The sequence below is a fragment of the Hyperolius riggenbachi genome, chromosome 4, assembly GCF_040937935.1.
Source record: "Hyperolius riggenbachi isolate aHypRig1 chromosome 4, aHypRig1.pri, whole genome shotgun sequence".
Classification (NCBI taxonomy): domain Eukaryota; kingdom Metazoa; phylum Chordata; class Amphibia; order Anura; family Hyperoliidae; genus Hyperolius; species Hyperolius riggenbachi.
In genome coordinates, this window is record NC_090649.1 from 163,591,670 (window position 1) to 163,611,080 (window position 19,411).

At 42.1% G+C, this 19,411-nt stretch overlaps 1 protein-coding gene and 1 non-coding gene across 2 annotated transcripts in view; both read left to right on the forward strand.

Annotated features, from left to right (window-relative positions):
* The window catches only part of RSRC1 (arginine and serine rich coiled-coil 1), a 370,688-nt gene that overhangs the window by 63,836 nt on the left and 287,441 nt on the right, over positions 1-19,411 (forward strand). The window lies entirely within an intron of this gene.
* Positions 9,882-9,955, forward strand: TRNAT-GGU (transfer RNA threonine (anticodon GGU)). Its single transcript has one exon. It is a non-coding gene; the product is annotated as a tRNA-Thr (tRNA).

The window sequence follows — 19,411 nt, forward strand, 5'->3', positions numbered from 1 at the left end:
CTGGGAGAAAACTCGATTTTGAATAAGGGCTTCCCAGGAGTGTTTGTTTTCATACTGAACCTGCCCAATGCTTATCCTGAGTTGTGACTGTGCTGTAATGATCTGTAAGCCTAGCATTTGTACTTAACTTGCACAGTCTTAGAATTAATTTTGTAATTAATTGAAACTTTTGCATCAAAAAACATTAGGACACATAACTTCTTAACGTTAAAAATAAGTTGTATTGTTATTCAGTGCCCAGTCCAAAGAAATTCATTGCTTTATCTTAGAAGTTCAAAAGTGAGATTGTTCATCATACTCCCAAATGCCCTCTGTATGGTATTTAAAAAAATAAATAAACACTGGACCCTACAATAGGTATTCTGTCCAACGCTTTACCTCTGTACACTGTTTAATTTGACATCCAGGGCAACAGTACACATCCTTGAAAGGTTATTCAAGGCAGGCCTACATTGCACAAGATGCACCCTCTACTGCATTGTTCCACATAGAGACTGCACTTAATGTAAATAGGGGATGAACAAAAAACATGTTAATAAAATACATATTTTAAGACACTAGGCAAAAGTACACCAGACCTGTTACAGTTTTTCCTATCACCTAATACCATTTGGGTCCTACTGGAGAAAATCGGGCTGCAAATGTTTTGTCCTCGTCGTTGAGACCTTTATGCCACATGTATTGAGATATTATTTATACAGCAAGCCACAGATGAGTCTGCAGCTAAAGTCAAAGGACTGTTGTACTTAAAGTGTACAGTTATCCTGTATGCCTTCATCAGTTTTCGGTTTGCCCCCAGACCCTCAAGACCATCTCCCAGGTGTCCTCAGCCTCAAGCATTGGTGGTCGTGTGACTTAAAAAGCAGAGGTTTTTTTTTTTACATCCAACACCACCACTCCCTTTAGCCAATTTTAATTGGCCAATTTGGCCAGTTCCATGTAGTATGAGAGCTTACCTACACAATCTATTTTGAAAAACTGTTGACCCTTGGATGTTTGTATGTACTGTAGTGGCTGGATAGTGTAATGGTTAAGGGCTCTGCCTCTGACATGGGAGACCAGGGTTCGAATCTCGGCCAGTACCTAGTCAGCAGGAGACCTTTAGGCAAGTCTCCTTAACATTGCTACTGCCTATAGAGCGTGTCCTAGTGGCTGCAGCTCTGGCGCGTTGAGTCCACCAGGAGAAAAGCGCTATATAAGTGTTTGTCTTTGTCTTTACTTCATACAGCTCTCATTGCCTACAGATGCACACTTAGGCCTCGATTCATGAAAGTGTGTGCGGGTAATGAAATCCGTGCTGGAAAACTCCGCGCACGGTATTTCACACTTCTGGGTGGTCATTCATAAAATTTTGTCAGTTGCGATAACAGAGCGGAGATCTCCCGCTCTAGGCTGGCGGAAGGCATGCGGAAACGTAGGAAGCTGCCGGAGTCCCTCCGTGCACTCCTCTCAGTGCTGCTGCTTGGGAGGTAAGTCCCATTCACTTGCACGTGGTTATCGCTACATCCCGAGGTAGCGGTAATCCCCGGCCGCATCCCGCTTGCGGTAATTTTTATGAATGGGCATTTTGATACTTGACATAATCACGGCACAAGGCGGTGATTTCTCGCTCTGCTCACGAATGTCGGCTTTTCATGCGGAAAAAGCCTTTATGAATACACATTTTGCTAAGTTGTCGGTAAAGTCATCTGCTTTCAGCATTCCCGCATGCGGAAATGCTTTATGAATCGAGGCCTTAGTAGGAGCAGGAGCATTCAAGAGGATCAAGGTACCCCTACACTTATGGATTGCCACCGGGTGTAGCAAAATAATTGATTTCTCTCTGATCAGAATCAATTCAAAGAGGAATCTATTCCTACCACACACAGCACAGATACATTCTAACAGGGAAGATATTGGAAATTGATTGAACTGCAGTGTTGCTATCTGATGCAGTGCAACACTATGAGCAATTCTGAATCTTCCATCCAGTCTGATCGATACTTTCAATTGATTTCAGGTCAAAATCAATCGAAAAGAAATCATTTTGGAAAATCAATTCAGATAAGCGTGACCAAATTAATAAGTGTGTATGGGCTCCTTTAGAATGCATTTCTAATATGTCTATGCGAAGGTACAGTTACTGTTTTTAACACCTGCTGAGGGATATCCATCCTACCTATTTACTTGCTTCTACTTGCTTGGAAGGAGGAAATGTTTGTTTTTTTATTCTGTTAGAAAGCAGATAACTCAAAATAAGAGATGGGATGAATCTTTTATTTCCTCGAATCGGAATCCAACAAGATTCTCAATTTTCTTGAATCTTTTGACTCTTATGAATCCTTGTTCATAAGAAATGTGTGATCTGTGTAAGAATAGTAGTTAGACTTAGTATATTCTAAGTCTAACTACTATTCTTACACAGATCACACAATTCGTATGAACAAGATTCGTTAGATTCGAGATTCAAAAGATCTGAGAATCTTTTTTGGAATTGTAGTCAAGGAAATTTTGGGATTCGTCCCGTATCTACTAAAAATGCTTAAAGAGGGATTGTCGGCCACAAAATTAAATAACATTTACCTTCTGCTCTGTGTTTATTATGTAGCCTGGAACCTCACCCTGCATTGCAAGCACCCCATTCTAATCAGAAAAGTTAATGCTGTAATAAATGTTGTGTGTCAACCTGGCTTTATTTGCAGACGAGAACAAAGCTTGTCTTTACCCCTCCCCTATTCCTGCTCCTCACTGATTGGCTGAGGGCAGTTCAGTATGAAGCTGTGTGAAATCTGATCTTGCTGTGCTCACATGTTTACAAAGCAAGCAGCTGGGACAGAGCAGATTCTATGAGAAAAAAGAGTAAGGGAGAAAATTACATCAGATTTGGCTATAGTCAGAGGAAATTAAAATGTAAAATGCCTACAACAGAATTGTCTTTATTTACTATATAAAATTCCCTGAAATCAAAATGTGGACAGTACAATACATCTGTTATGTAAGTAGAACAATTAGTTATCTACTTATATATGTGTTTTTTTTTCCTGGCATAGTATGGCTGAGCCTGCCGCTTTAAATAAAGCAATTTTCCAATTCACCTTACTAGTCAAAACTTTCAGGAACAATAATTTTCCGTGATGAAAATCTAGCAAACATGCTAAGCTTTTTAGCAACATTAAACTGATAATACTTGTGCACCAATGATATCTGTTAATAGCCATTTTATTAAAATAGTAGCATTTACCTTTAAGTGTTACTTTAAATATTGAAAGTTTCCATTCAACTGTTAATCAAATTTCCATCCTCTTTTTCTGCGTGTCTTTTCTATTAGATTTTTAAGCTTGGTTACTTTAATTTGCTTTGTCAATAGTGATCACCCATGAAATAAATAATGATGTTCCTTTCAGCCTTTTCTCCTTACATGCTGTGACAGGACTCCTCTTTTGTCCGTGATTGCTTGTGATCATGGCTAGCGCAGTGTTAAGCATACAAATCTGACTCAGAGAGCTCACCATCCACAAACCTTGGCCAGAGCGTACATATTTTATCTCGATGGCTTCCATACAAAATCTGTATGAGGTTCTCCTCTTTTTGTGGGGATGAAGTTTGATTTAAACTGGAGTGAAGAACTTGTATCATGGTAATGTGGTTGTTACTCATTTTAAACATAGAGGTATTAGCAATTCAATATGATTGGTGAAGGCCATCTCCGAGTGTGGATATAAAATAGCATAATTTCATCCAATAGAGCCGAGACCTCCTTCGTTTTAGGGAAAACTATGACCACAAATCTCTGACTCTTGATGTTGTTAGTTATTACGAATGCGCCTTGGATAAATTTTTCTTGTATAAATTCATGGAAACTTCTACCTAGACCCTATAGAATTATTTAAATCAGAAGTCTGTAGCTGTTCATCTGTTTTCCTTTTATCACATTATCAGGGCTGGCTGTATTGGTGCAGTCTCTTGAAGGATTACCCAGTCACCTTCTCATTCGGGTAAAATAAACAGTATCAATAATGAGGAAGCTTCTTTGGAGCAGTCTTTAAATACAGTTTCTTGTAGGAATGATAACTAAAGATGTACCCTTTACCCTGTGTATAATGTGCAATGGAAATGTCTGTATTAGCAACATTTAAAAGCTTAAAGTAATGGATGGGTTAGAAACAGTTGTCTTGGGGAGGAAGTCTTGTATTTATCTATCTATCTACACTTTATTTTATTTTCTTACTTGCATGTAGACTTGTTCTTCTCAAGTACACATGCCCACAAGGCTTCTTGCTGTGGCTGTTTCGCAAAGCCTGGTGAGGGATGCAAAATTACAAAGAGTGCGATAGACTGAGCATGCAGGGCACAGCCGGGCGAGTGGTGCAAAATTACAGGGAGTGCAATGGACTGAGCATGCAGGGCACAGCCGGGCGAGTGGTGCAAAATTACAGGGAGTGCAATGGACTGAGCATGCAGGGCACAGCCGTGCAAGTGGTGCAAAATTACAGGGAGTGCGATGGACTTAGCATGCAGGGCACAGTGGGTGAGGGGTCCGAATTTACAGGGAGTGTGAGTGGACTATTCAGTGAGAACACCTTGGGCAAGACTCCCTAACACTGCTACTGCCTATAGAGTGTGCCCTAGTGGCTGCAGCTCTGTTGCTTTGAGTCTGCCAGGACTGTCTTGTCTTGACTGATCATGCACTGCTCTGTGCAGTTGGCTCCAGTCTGTGTCACACATGTAGGTCAGAGTGGTTCAACAGAGAGAACATCATCCAAGCCAATGAGTAGGTAGGCATAAGCACCCAATACTTCACATGCTGGTTGTAAGAATCTATACGTTGGTTGCTATTGGCAACAACACTACACCGTCGTTCAGCACCATATCACAGGAAGTGTGATAACTTAACTCTCATCAAAGCAAGCAGCATAGGAGATAGAACTTCTTAGGCGTCATCACAGTTTAACCATGTTCATTTGTTTAATGTTCTTGTAAGAATATTTTCATAATTGCTCATATTTATGTTGTTCGTCGCCAGCTAGTCTGGCCTCTATACTGGATATCTCTGATACAGCCTTGGCTGGTTTTGTGTAAGACACAAAACCATGTTCCAGTGTTTCTAGAAATGCTGCTTAAAGGGAGACTCCGCAAATCAAGTCTTTTAACTAAACTCACTTTAGGTAACTGAGGCCTACGAATTCAATCATATAATACTTAAATTCTTACACTGGTGTGTCACTCTGCATAGGGCCTCTGCTAAAGCATGTGTTACTGTGAAACGGCTGTCGGGCCGCTGCTTGTACCCTCACTGCTGTCCTGTGTATGTCTGTGGTGTGCTTTTAACCAATTGATAGATTAATAAGCTTGAATGTGAATACCTATGTGCCCGGTGCCCCTTTCTATTTACATGCTGGTGTGTAGTGTACAGATTTGGATAGCCTCCTACTTGTCATCCCACCTAGCCTAGATTGTATAACAGGCTGTAGACAGTAAAACATCCTTATTAACATATCCTGTTGGCGAGAATGTACCTACTTGTTAAATTGAATTGAGCACCATTTTTAGCCCCCAGGGCATTTTCATAGCACATTAAAAATGCATGCTAACAATGTGTCTCAATATTAAAAAAACCTTCCATTTTACCTTTTAATTTTACATTTAACCTGCTGAGCACGGGCTATGTCGCGCAGGGGGATTTCTCGGGCCCTGCTGGGCCGATTTGCATAATTTTTTTTGCAACACGCAGCTAGCACTTTGCTAGCTGCGTGTGCACTCTGATCGCTGCCGCAGTGCGCCGATTGTCCGCCACTCGCCGCGCCGCCCTCCCCCCCCCCCCCCAGACCCCGTGCGCTGCCTGGCCAATCAGTGCCAGGCAGCGCTGAGGGGTAGATCGGGACTCCCAATGACGTCACAACGTCGATGACGTCATGCCGCCCGTCACCATGGCGACGGGGGATGCCCTCCAGGAAATCCCGTTCTTTGAACGGGATTTCCTGATCGGAGATCGCCAGAGGTGATCGAAGAGGGTGGGAGGATGCCGCTGGGAAGCGGCTATCATGTAGCGAGCCCTGGGCTCGCTACATGATTTAAAAAAAAAAAAACAAATTAAAAAAAAAACCCTGCTCTGCTGCCCCCTGGCGGTTTTTAATAGACCGCCAGGGGGGTTAAAGAACATTTTATCCACGTACTTTGTGTTTGTTTGTTTGTTTTTTAAGTGTATTTCTTTTCTTAATGGGGGGAATTTATTCCCACAGAAGGACTGTTACTCCAAAAGGACAGCAGTCATGAGCTATGCAGAACATTCTTAGAGCATGTACCCCTTCATGAAATATAGAACATCATCTCAAGTACCCCTTGAAATATATATAGCCAATATGAATGGCCCAAAAATGCTTGATTCTGTGAGAAGTAAAAAAAATATATATCAAAAAGATGTAGAAGTACAGTACTATGTATTTGTGCATAACTACTTTTGAAAACATTGCTTTATATCTTTAATTAGCGAACATACTTATCCAGGCTTTTCTATGTACAATTTATACATTTTATTTAATCCCAAAATTCACTTTTACAGATTGACTATGATGGAATCAAGTGCTCCCTTAACCAATCGCAATAACCCCCAAGAACCCCCATGTGTTGAGTACCTAAGATGCATTACATGCCAGACTTCTAAAGAAAGTTATTTAGTATAGTTTCAGGGCTTCTGAGATGTTCTGTACCTCAACGTGCTTTCACTGTATAGGACCTTTATTTATTTTATAGACCGATCTGTATCAAGATCTTCCTATGTATGGTGAATTCAAATGACTCAGGAGGCATCTTGTATACAGTACATGACAAGCTTGGTGCATAATCTAGCCTGTATGCTGTACGTTGGAATCCCTGCGGTTGCACAGAACAGCTCTGACAGTCAAAGTAGGTGCTCCTTCTGTTCCAGCATGTCTTGTTCAACAGCTGGTGATCCTGATCCAGGGAGCACTCGTATATCTCCTCTGTGACAACATATTTTCACAAACAAACTACGGTTTCTAGACTTTTCTAGTCTGACAGCAGACACTAGCTTTTATTTGGAGCTTGTCATAATTTTTTTCCCCTTGCATCCTCTTTATGCAGCAGGAAGTCATTTATGCTAATTCCCTGCTATTTGCATATAGGTTATAGAGTTCTGTGGAGCAAAGCATTCTCAGAACTCCTTTTAAGTGTCTGCTTAGATCAAAGCAGGTCTGTGTGATAGCTGTTGTCTGACACCAAGCTGAGCGGTGTTGTTTTCATTAAACATTTATCATACTTTCAATGCGACAGCAGGCAACTTTGTGCTTGGGTAACATGTTTTCATGCAAAATTTATTGAAAAAGACGAGACGTTGTAAAAAGATCTTGTTGCCTTTCACCAGTGGCGAAGGGTAAATGTTTGATTGGTGAGTTGCTAGTATATATATTTTTTCACACCCATGCTGCTTGCATTCCCCTACATAAACCCTAGGATAAAATCCCTTCCTGAACAGCATGGAAGTGGGTTTTTTATTGATAATATTTATTTTTAATGTCACTCCCTTCCTTGTTTTAAGGTCACATAGCACGGATTTATTACAATTTTTTTTATTCAAGGAAAATATTTTATAATGGAATTAATATAATGCTGTGACAGCAGTGTGTCTGTAATATTTGAAAAAGGGCATATTTGTTTTTATATTTTGGGGCTGATTTACAAAGGTATCATTACTGGGGATACCGTAAGATCCACTAAACCTGAAGTTGTGTAACAAAAAGTCGTCTACTTCTATATGGTTGTACTGGTGTGAAAGTATAATTGTACTCACAAATAGAGATGGCCCGAACAGTTCGCCAGCGAACGGTTCCAGGCGAACTTTGGGTGGTTTCCCGGAAGTTCGGTTCGCCCCCAAAGTGCACCATTAGGATCAACTTTGACCGTCTACATCACAGTCAGCAGGCCCGTTGTAGGCTACACTATCTCCTGGAGCCACCCCACCCCTTATATAAGGCAGGCAACGCAGGCCATTATAGTCGTCGTGTCCCTGTAGTAATTAGTGAAGGGAAAGCTGCTGGTAGACTCTCATAGGGAAAGATTAGTTGGGCTCTTGCAAGCTTGTTAGCTTGCTCCTGGCTGATTGTTATTCCTAAAATAGCACCCCACAACAGCTCTTTTGAGAGCTAGTCTTATTCTTGTGGTGTTTTTTTTTACCTTCCTCATCCGTTCCCCCTTCCCTCCTCCTTCTCCCTCCTTCCCCCTCCTTCCCTCCTCCCCTCCTCCCTCTCCCTCCTTCCCTCCCCCCTCTCTCTTTCTCTCTGATTTTGTCTTCCAGGGATTTGTAGGCTGTCAAAAGCAAGCTCCCATACATTGGCCAGGAATCGAACCTAGGTCAACTGCTTGGAAGCCAGCTATGCTCACCACTATACCACCATTGGCCGGGAATCAAACCCAGGTCATCTAACATTACAGGGTGAAGCCAGCCATTTCACTCATCTCTTCAACTACAAGAAAGGCCCAGGAGTAGTCTTAGCTACCATAATATCTATGTTACGGCAGGGCCCTTATTACACTTTCTCTTACCGAGCTATGGAAACAATTTTGCCCATGCGATAAAGCGAGGTGCAAAAATGAAATCATGCCTAGCAGGATGGTTTCAATCCATCAACCTCTGGGTTATGGGCCCAGCACACTTCCACTGCACCACTCTGCTGCCACACAGTGAATGCTTCGTTGTAGGAAAAAGTGGTGTTAAACTTCGTGGACCAGACTTACTTCCTTCCTCCAAAAGACACACATACATCCCCATAAAGTCATTTAGCAGCAACTGCATACACAGTCTTTGTGGCGCAATCAGTTAGCACATTCGGCTGTTAACCAAAAGGTTGGTGGTTCAAACACACTCAGGGACTGCCTTGCCTTTTGTGTTCAACAGTTGTCCGAAGAGAACCCCAGATAGCCATTTAGCAGCAACTACATACACCGGCCTCGATTCATCATTCTCTTTGAGATAACTTTTTCCAGTTTGTTAAATTACCGATTTCGAAGTTTAGCGATTTCTAGTTGTATTCATCAAGGTTTTTCCTCATTCGGTGTGAATTCGATAACAATTCTGTAACCATTCGGTAACGTGTCGATATTTCCATTTTACAGTGGTACTTTAACACAAGGCCATAAGATTCCCATGGAATTGTGGGTAAAAGGCAGTCCTTTGAGCACTACGTAGCAACATTTTGAATAGGGCTTAACACCTGGACCAGGATTCTGAAAGTGGTTGGGACAATCCCACAATTTGATAGGAGCCTTTTCTAAAAAATTATAGTGCAGCTAGCAAATTAGTTAACCCTGACACTGCCTGTGTTCTCTTACAAGATGATTCAAGAGAAATGCAGATGTCGTGTTATAGCAAATAAATCTATTCTCTTACAAATTTATATGGTTGCAGACCTTATTCTTGCCCTTCTGCGCCTTTGAATCACTCTCAGCTGATACATAACCACTTCAAATGGCTCCATCTTCTCTGTCAGCAATGATCTGACAGGAATAACGACAGAGCAGTGAAGGAGATAACTAATCCTAAATGTAACGCTAAACCACGCCCACTTTCTTTTTCATGAATTGCACTTTATTCAGTTTTAGCGAATCGTTACCGAATCGTTACCGAATGTTCGCTAACAGCTGTAGATAACTTTGATGAATCCTGAAATGAAGTTAACAAATTCTGTATTTTACCAAACTGTTATTAACAAATGTGCTAAGTGTTGATGAATCGAGGCCACAGTCTCTGTGGCACAATCAGTTAGCACATTTGGCTGTTAACCGAAAGGTTGGTGGTTCAAGCCCACCTAGGGACTGCCTTGCCTTTTGTGTTCAACAGTTGTCTGAAGAGAACCCCAGATGGCCATTTAGCAGCAACTACATACACAGTCTCTGTGGCACGATTGGTGAGTGCATTTGGCTGGTAACCGAAAGGTTGGTGGTTCAAGCCCACCCAGGGACGACCTTGCCTTTTGTGTTTTGTGAAGGGAACTAATGTACCCTTCTTAAACTTGAAGATTGTATACAAATGTAAGCAGACTGCAGAGTGGCGCAGCAGAAGTGTGCTGGGCCCATAACCCAGAGGTTGATGGATTTAAACCATCCTCTGCTAGGCATGATTTCAACTTTTGCACCTCGCTTTATCACATTGGCAAAACGGTTTCCATAGCCCTGTAAGAGAAAGTGTAATAAGGGCCCTGCCGTAACATAGATATTACAGTAGCTAAGACTACTCCTGGGCCTTTCTTGTAGTTGAAGAGATGAATGAAATAGCTGGCTTCAGCCTGTAATGTTAGTTGACCTGGGTTTGATTCCCGGCCAATGGTGGTATAGTGGTGAGCATAGCTGCCTTCCAAGCAGTTGACCTGGGTTCGATTCCTGGCCAATGTATGTGAGCTTGCTTTTGACAGCCTACAAATCCCTGGAAGACAAAATCAGAGAGAGGGTGGAGGGAGGAAGGAGGAGGGAAATTACACTCCCTGATTGATGTATACACATGCAAGATGTGTGAAAGCACTTTAGGCCTGCAATTTAGCATTCAATGTGATTTCTACCCTTAAAACGCTGCTTTGTATCAAATCCAGATTTTTTTTCCCAGGTCTTTTGGCATGTATTCCACTCCTCCATGTCCCCCTCCAGGTGTTGGACCCCTTGAAACATCTTTTCCATCACTTTTGTGGGCAGCATAATTTTTTCTAGTTTTTCAAGTTCGCCTCCCCATTGAAGTCTATTGCGGTTCGCGAAAGTTCGCACGAACCGAACTTTTGCGGAAGTTTGCGAACCCGGAACCGAAAATCGGAGGTTCGGGCCATCTCTACTCACAAACCAGGGTTACCGCCAAGGCAAACACTGTAAATGCTGGTGGAAAGATTCAACCTGTTCCCACTCAGGATTAATAAGTCGCTCTCTGTAGATAGGAAAAAGGGGTGTGTCACCCCTCCACCAAGGGTGGACTGGAATTATGTGCAAAGCAGCGCCAAAAGGGTAAAATATAATAAAACTTTTAAAACATGGAGTGGCAGTGATGGACTTACTTACTCCAAAGGACAAATGTGTTTACGTGTAACAATACGATTTATTGATATATTTCTTGGTTTGTAACGCGTTTCACAGGTGTGACCCCGCTTCATCAGACAGTCAAGGTGGAGCATATAACTAAAAGCCGTCCAGGTCTGTGCCAAGCGCCTCTGTACCTACTCTATATGGTTAGGGTTTTCATTTTTTTTCTTTTGCAGGTGGGTGGAGAGGTTAGAGAGCCTACTTGTATTATTTTTGAGACATACTTTCCTAATTATGTTATTTAGGGGTCATGCTGCTAATTTTTATTTTGAGGCCCTCCTTGGTTTGTTATGCAACTTGGGTGTACATGCTGCCTAATTGGTATTTGGTGGATAGAGCTGCCTAATAGAGATGGTCAATGAGATGGAAATATTTCTGGTTTGCATGCATGTTTCATGCCAATTGCATGCAGAAAATAATTTGACCAGTCAAAATAGACAGTATAATAAACAGACAAACCGAGAACCCAGTATAGTGTAGTATGCATTGGAACGAGGAGGAAAAAATGACAAGCAAGTAATATACTTACAAACATGGGTTACCGCTCAGGCAACCACTGCATAAGCAGGTGGTGAGATTAGACCTGTCCCCACTCAGGATTAAGATGTCGCTCTCTGTAGAAGGAGGAAAAGAGGGTGTATCACCCCTCCACCAAGGGTGGAAAACTGGATATATCGATGTACAGAGGCGCCAAAAGGATAAAACACACTAAAAAGTTTAAAATATTCAGGTGGTGGTGGTGGACCAGCCACTCTAAAATAAATACGATGCTGTCACTTGAAGTCAAACAATTTATTCATATACTCCGAGATAAAACTGTAACGCGTTTCACAGGCAAGATCCCGCTTCCTCAGACATTAAACAACAGGAGTATCACACTATAAATGACAGAGATAAAAAGCATATCAGAGCGCTGAATATGTATACTTATATTCTATGTAAAGATGGAAATATAGTGATGTAGTATTGTATTGGGGGATACAGTACACAATATATTGCTTAGTGAGTGAGTTGACAGAAGTTGTGGTAACTGTGAAATATTAGTACTCTTCTTAGTGCTCTCTTCTTATTGGTTTTTACATTGTTTTATTATGATTTTATGTCATCTACACCCCCTATTTATTGTTAATTTATTGTAATTTGCAGTGTATAAATTCTTATTTACATCTGTATATACTTTTATATTATTTACATGCATTTGTATATACATTTGTATTCCTTGTGCAAACAATCATATCCACTTTATTGTACAGTTTTATGTTTTTTACAGGTTTTTACACATTTCTGCATTTACAACTTATTAAGATAAGAAAAAGACCAGTAGTTGATACACGTTGATAACTGTGTATAAAAATATATATCCTGCCACCTGTTTGGGACACTATTACCATATGTCCCAAACATAGTGTGTTTTATCCTTTTGGCGCCTCTGTACATCGATATATAAAATAGACAGGAAGTGAATTTGGGATGGTCAGTAAGATAAGATACAAATAATTCCAGCACAGAATTTAGCTAGCCACGATACTCAGGAAGTGGATCTGGCGTTTGAAGCTGCATGGTTTGCATTAAATTAGCATAGAAACCTGAATTATTTCTATCCCATGGGCAAGCTCTATTGCTTCATTATGCTATTGGGGTACATAGTTTAGTTATGCTATATAAGGGACATGTCTGCCTAATTATTTGGGGGATGTGCTTGCTTAGTTATGATCTAAAATTTCTCAAAGTGTTGTGAAAACATTACATAAAATGTCTATATGGTGTAGCTCTTTATGTTTTATATGGTGGTTTGTATAGTGGTTGGATCCTTACATTATTCTAGGTGGAGAGGAGGCTCGAATTTTTCCCAGCATGGGTTTGAGAAATCTCATTTGGCAGCCATTACAGGGCCAGTAGTTCACTGCAGGCATTACTTTTCAATGTCTGTGGTTTAGTCTAGATAAAACAGAAAGGACCGGCACCGCTGTCTTGTATCAAAGCTCTTTTAATAGCACCAAAGTGGCAGCAGTGACAGACTGCTGTTTCGGTTTACACCTTTATCAAACTGCTCAAAGCCAAGTTGGCTTTGAGCAGTTTGATAAAGGTGTAAACCGAAACAGCAGTCTGTCACTGCTGCCACTTTGGTGCTATTAAAAGAGCTTTGATACAAGACAGCGGTGCCGGTCCTTTCTGTTTTATCTGGACTGCACTTCCCAGGAGGCACTGGGGAGAGACCTTGGGCACGCTGCATACTCTTTTTTGGAAACGGTGCTCCCTCTCTTTTGTTTATGTGGTTTAGTCTAGAGCAGGGGCTCACAAACTGGGTGCTGCGGCACCCTCGTGCGCCTCGAGCACCTCCCAGGGTGCCTCGGCATATATCCCCATCCTTTGTGCATTGCCATCAGGTAAAGCAACCGCACATTGATATACAATGCAGCTACATTACCAGTTAACCTTTAATCCTGGCAGCCGTGGTTGAAGTTGGACATCAGAGGAATCGGGGTGGAGCAACGAATCAGTGCACCTTGGCCTGGATAGATAAGAAAATGTTTGTCCAGCTAATGGGGGGTTACTTATATGGAATGGTTGGTGAGGTGATGCTGCATAATTAAAGGGGTTGTTACTAACGGCTGGCCCTATGTGGAAATGTCTATGTACTCTACAAGATTGACTGTATCCTTATGTTCATTCAGGATGCATACTGCATAATAAGGGGGTCACTGACTATTTGAGGGGGTAAGGCTGCCTAATGTGGGAGTGGCTGAATATTTGGAAGGGGGGAGGGGTTGCTGCCAAGGTGGGGGACAGATGGACAGGCAGTCGTTGACTACTTGGAGAGGGGATTCTGCCTCATAAGCGTGACTAGCTACTTGGAGGTGGGTGCTGCCTAATAAGTATCATAACAGTATTTCGGTAATTGTTTTTGCCAAGGGGTGCCTTGAAAAAATGTCAAAGCCATCGGGGGCACCCTCACCCAAAAAAGTTTGAGAACCACGGGTCTAGAGGCCTAACATCTTACCATCTACAGACTACTAAAATTATCCGCAGATACAATGTTTTTTTCTTCTTTTGTTTACTGCACATGATTTTTTGTGGTATTTGTGAACTGCTGATTGCCTTTTTTAACACGAGTTTCAGGGAATGTTACTTGCTTGTTACTGATGAAGGAATTTTGGCTGTATTTTTTCAACATTGCTTGACATTTGCTTGGCATATTTTCTTGCATGTGTCTCTGGGCATTCAATTGGCTGTTAAAGGTCTGTAATTTTTATGGCATTATCTGATAATTGGATGGCTTTCAGATGATGCCACAGGCAAACCAAAGTACCATGGCAGTGAAATGCAATTATTTGTGGTAAGTATTGGTTATGTGGTTGCCCACTGTTATATGACTAGAATTGGGCAGATCACAGTAAATACCAACACCTCCCTGATCACAGGCGAAATAAGGATTGGCTGGGATGGGTATTTTAGGCCAGTTCTAGAAGTGTCTACCCATACAACTCACCCCTGGACTTGGAAACGGATATATCCAGGCAATGTACTGTAAATCATTTCATCATGCACGCACATTCATCTGCCTTGTACACTCTGGCCAGCATTAGTTTTTATCTCTTAAAGTGGTATGAAACTCAGCATTTCTGCTGTGCTCTAAAAGATTATTTACAGCATAAAATCCACTACCACAAAAAAATTGTACCAGAACCGCATTCAACCACTTAAACACAGCACTTTGTTCTTCAGTGAAAAGCTCCTTGCTTTCTGACAACATCCAAAGAGGTGATAACATTATCTTTTTGTTTTCTTTACATTGCATTGCTAGATACATTTAGTATACAACCAACAGCTGCTGAAACCGAACTGCACTGAGCGGAGAAGCACAGAGATGTAAGAAATGGTCAGTAGATAGGTATTAATATATAAATACAGCAGCGATGCAATAAATTGCAATGGCAGCTTTCAGAGCAGATAAACTGTACTTTGGGAACTTGTAATTTGTAAATTAACAAGAATACTTGTGCACAAAAGCAAATATGGTAACTGTAAATAGAAAGTAGGAAAACACACTTCTTATTGAATGTTATATCGGAGTTTTATCCTGCTTTAATCCATAGGTTCTGCTGTGCCATATTATTTCCATGTTGCTAGATCGAGAGGCATCCCACTAAGTATGTAACACTTTTTTTAACCATTTCCCGACCGCGTCACGCCAGCCCCAGGATCAGCTAACGCCGATTGGTGTAAAGTCCTGGGGCTTGCATTTGCAGGAGATCGCGCGCAGGCTGCGCGCGTATCTCCTGCTTGGTGGGCGGAGCTAAGCTCCGCCTTCAGTCTCCGAGCGGTAACGGCGAAACCGCCGCTTGATTGTATTGTACAGCGCTGCGATCTGCAGCAGCGCTGTACTGGGGACAGCCGTGTGACACGGCTGTCCCCCTGGGGTACAAGAGAGTGATCGGCTCTCATAGGCTGAAGCCTATGACAGCCGATCGCCGTTGGCTGCCTGGGGGGTGGGAGGGAAAGAAATATGTAAAAAAATACGAACATTTAATAAAAAAAACAAAAAACGATTTATATATAAAAAAAAACAACACTGCAGGGGCGATCAGATCCCACCAACATAGAGCTCTGTTGGTGGGGACAAAAGGGGGGGGGGGGTCACTTGTGTGCTGTGTTTTGCGGTCCTGCAGCTTGGCCTTAAAGCTGCAGTGGCCCATGTAACACAAAATCGCCTGGTCATTAGGGGGGTTTAACACTGAGGTCCTCAAGAGGTTAAACACTTGACAGCATCTCTTGAAATTGTCCCAACAGTAGGACAGGTTTTGCAGGTGATCTCACATACAGTATATGCACAGGTCTCAGTGATGTGGGTTATGCACCTGTGTGGATAGGCACATAATATGCAATGTTGTTGGGGCCTGATGACTGATTTGGTAAACGCTACTTTAAAGTCATCTACAGATGTCCAATGTTTGTATGTCAGCCAATCTAATCATTTACCGTTACGGTTGGAAAACAGATGGATGTCTCCAAGAGTGCCTCATGTCTGCCTGACTTTTTGTCTGGGGAATTGTGGGCTTTCATGCCTAATTCCAGGAATAGATTTTATTTAACAAATCTCTCATGCTCACCATAACTAACCCAACGCTGTCCTCGCAAGCCACCTCCCTATAATCTCCTACAGAGATATTACAATGAACAGCTATAATACTCTGAGCCACTTTGACTCTAATCAGGTTTAATTTTGTTTAAAGTTTCCTTAAAGAGGAACTGTAGTGAAAATAACGTAATAAAATTGCTTTTTTTTCAATATTAATTTAAAAATTATTTAGTTGATGTTTACCCATTGGAAAACCTTTCCTTTCCTCTCACTGATTTACATTCTGAAATTTATCACTGGTGGCGACATCTTTAGTCCTGTTAGGTGATATCTATGGAACTTTTTTTTTTACTGTGCGCTCCAATGCCAATTCAAAATAAGCTTGGTCTCCCAGAATGCTCGTGGGGTGGGGGGCTTTGGGGGGGAGGAGGAGGATTCCACATAGCTAGGCTAATCATCACTGGGAGGGCAAGGCTACATCAATATACAGCAATATAAAAATATAGAAAGTGTTTCTGATTCTGAAACAAGAAAATGATTTACTGAATTCTACTGTGTTTTCCCGAAAATAAGACAGTGTCTTATATTAATTTTTGCTCCAAAAAGTGTGCTAGGGCTTATTTTCAGGGATGTCTTATATTGCAACACATGATGTGTCCCCATGCTGGGCGCCTCTGCCTGCTGCTCATTGTACAGTTATAGTGTCGATCAGATACCTTTCATGTCATCCCTGCACACAGGTAATAAACCTGCTGTGTGCAAGGATGACATGACAAGTCCCTGATCGCCACTGCACGATGTGTCCCCCATGCTGGCCGCTTCTGCCTGCTGCTCAGTGTAATGTCACAGTGCCGATCAGGCACCTGTCTTGTCATCCTTGCACACAGGTAATAAACCTGCTGTGTGCAAGGATGACATGACAAGTCCCTGATCGCCACTGCACGATGTGTCCCCCATGCTGGCCGCTTCTGCCTGCTGCTCAGTGTAATGTCACAGTGCCGATCAGGCACCTGTCATGTCATCCCTGCACACAGGTAATAAACCTGCTGTGTGCAAGGATGACATGACAAGTGCCTGATCGCCACTACACGATGTGTCCCCCATGCTGGCCGCTTCTGCCTGCTGCTCAGTGTAATGTCACAGTGCCGATCAGGCACCTGTCTTGTCATCCCTGCACACAGGTAATAAACCTGCTGTGTGCAAGGATAACATGACAAGTGCCTGATTGCTACTGCATGAGGTGTCCCCCATGCTGGCCGCTTCTGCCTGCTGCTCAGTGTAATGTCACAGTGCCGATCAGGCACCTGTCATGTCATCCTTGCACACAGGTGATAAACCATGACAAGTGCCTGATCGGTACTGTACAATGTGTCCCCCACGCTGGCCACCTGTGTGAAGCCGGCAAGTTTAAGCTGCTGTACTGCCCGTCCACGCAGTCTGGGAGGTGGGATCATGGCTCCGTGATTGGGCCAATCAATGCACTCGCTGAGTAGCAGCGAGTGCAGTGATTGGTCCAAAAATGGAGCATGATCCCATCCCCGAGACATCACATCCAATTAGAAACAGGCTGTGTAATCTAACAGGGAAGAAGGCGACGAGTGGCACAGTGTGACAGCACGCAGCCTGGCATAAATGGAAAGTGTACCAGAGACCTCGCAGAGAAAGCAAATCATTAGCGGTATGTGTCGCCTACTCGGCGGGGGATGTCTTATTTTCGGGGGATGCCTTATATTTACAGAATAAGCAAAGTATTAGCTAGGTCTTATATTCAGAGGATGTCTTACTTTAGGGGAAAGACGGTATATGTCACTACAGTGCCCCTGTAAATAATGTTGGCAAGAGGAATGTTGTTAAAGGGAAACTTAAGTCAACTTTAAAAAATGAGATTTACTCACCTGGGGCTTCCCTCACCCACCAGCAGCCGATCGGTGCCCTCGCAGCCCCGCTCTGACGCTCCAGGACCCGCCGGCGAACACTTCCGGTTTGGCCGTCACCGGCCGACAGGCATGGGAACGTGAGTGATTCTTCGCATTCCCAGCCTGTATATCACCCCCTATGTTGCTATTGCGACCAGCTGGTGTGATTTTAAAACTGCAAATGTGACAGAATATGTTAAAAAAAAAATAATCTATATAGCTGAATATAAAAATGAGACTCTCTTCTTTCCTACTAATGTTCTGTTGTTATCTGTACTACGCATACAATTTATTATATCAAATGTTTTTTCCAGCTTCAGTTGTGGTTTAATATACCCCAGGCCCAGCCATCCCAAGTGAAAATTATTGCACACTTTCTAGTAAATTTATGGAGCAATTTGATATATTTAAAGTTCTTTTTTTCATTTATCACCTAATGGCATTTTAATAAAAAATAATCAATGTTTCTATGTGAAGTCAGATAGCAATAAGTGTAATGATCGGTTAATTTCTTCCAACGTGTATTTAGGACAATTGCCTGCAGCCATTTCTGTGTTGCTGCATGCCAAATTATTTCCTGACAGCTATTTTAAGATGTAGCAGCTGGTTTAAGGTGGGCAAGAGCAATCGAATTTGACAGGTCAGTATTGATAGACCAATAACTATCAAATCAAAGAGCAAATTAGCCGTGGAGCTGCTTTTTTCTTGATTCTTCAGAGCTTGTATCACAGTGTAATAAGCCGAGCCAACCTACCATGTGCTACAGCAAAACTAAAGCCAGCAAATGGACATCAGTAAACGTGTAGAAAGTTAAGGTGGAGCTATCAGCCATACTATCTCAGAAAACAGACAAACACATATATAAGTAGATAAATACTTGCTGTACTTACATAACATGTATTGCACTGTCCACATTTTAGTGATTTTTCTTCAGTAAAAAAAGAGAAAATCCTTCTTCGCCTTACCCATTTTAAGTGTGGCTATTTTGAAGCCAATTCTGATGTAAGTTCCTCCCTTACTCTCCTCTGCCTGATTTGCCCGCCCTTCACTATAGGAAGTGCATTGTCTCAACATGAGAAATATTGGCCAATCAGAGAGGAACAGGGGTGTGGGAGGAAAAAAGGAGGGAAAGAGGCTTCAGCCAATCAGGCTGCATTAGTTAAAGTGGACCCAAATTAAAAATACAAGATTTCAGAAATAAAATCTATTTTCTAAATTATAATAATAAATAGCAGCCTTTTTTCAGCTGCATGATGACAAATATAAAATATTTTACATGTATTTGAGGAACCCCTCCCTTCCTTTCAAATTGCCAGGATTTTTCTGGCAAACTGGTGGAGTAGATGGTGTCTGGCAATGGAGG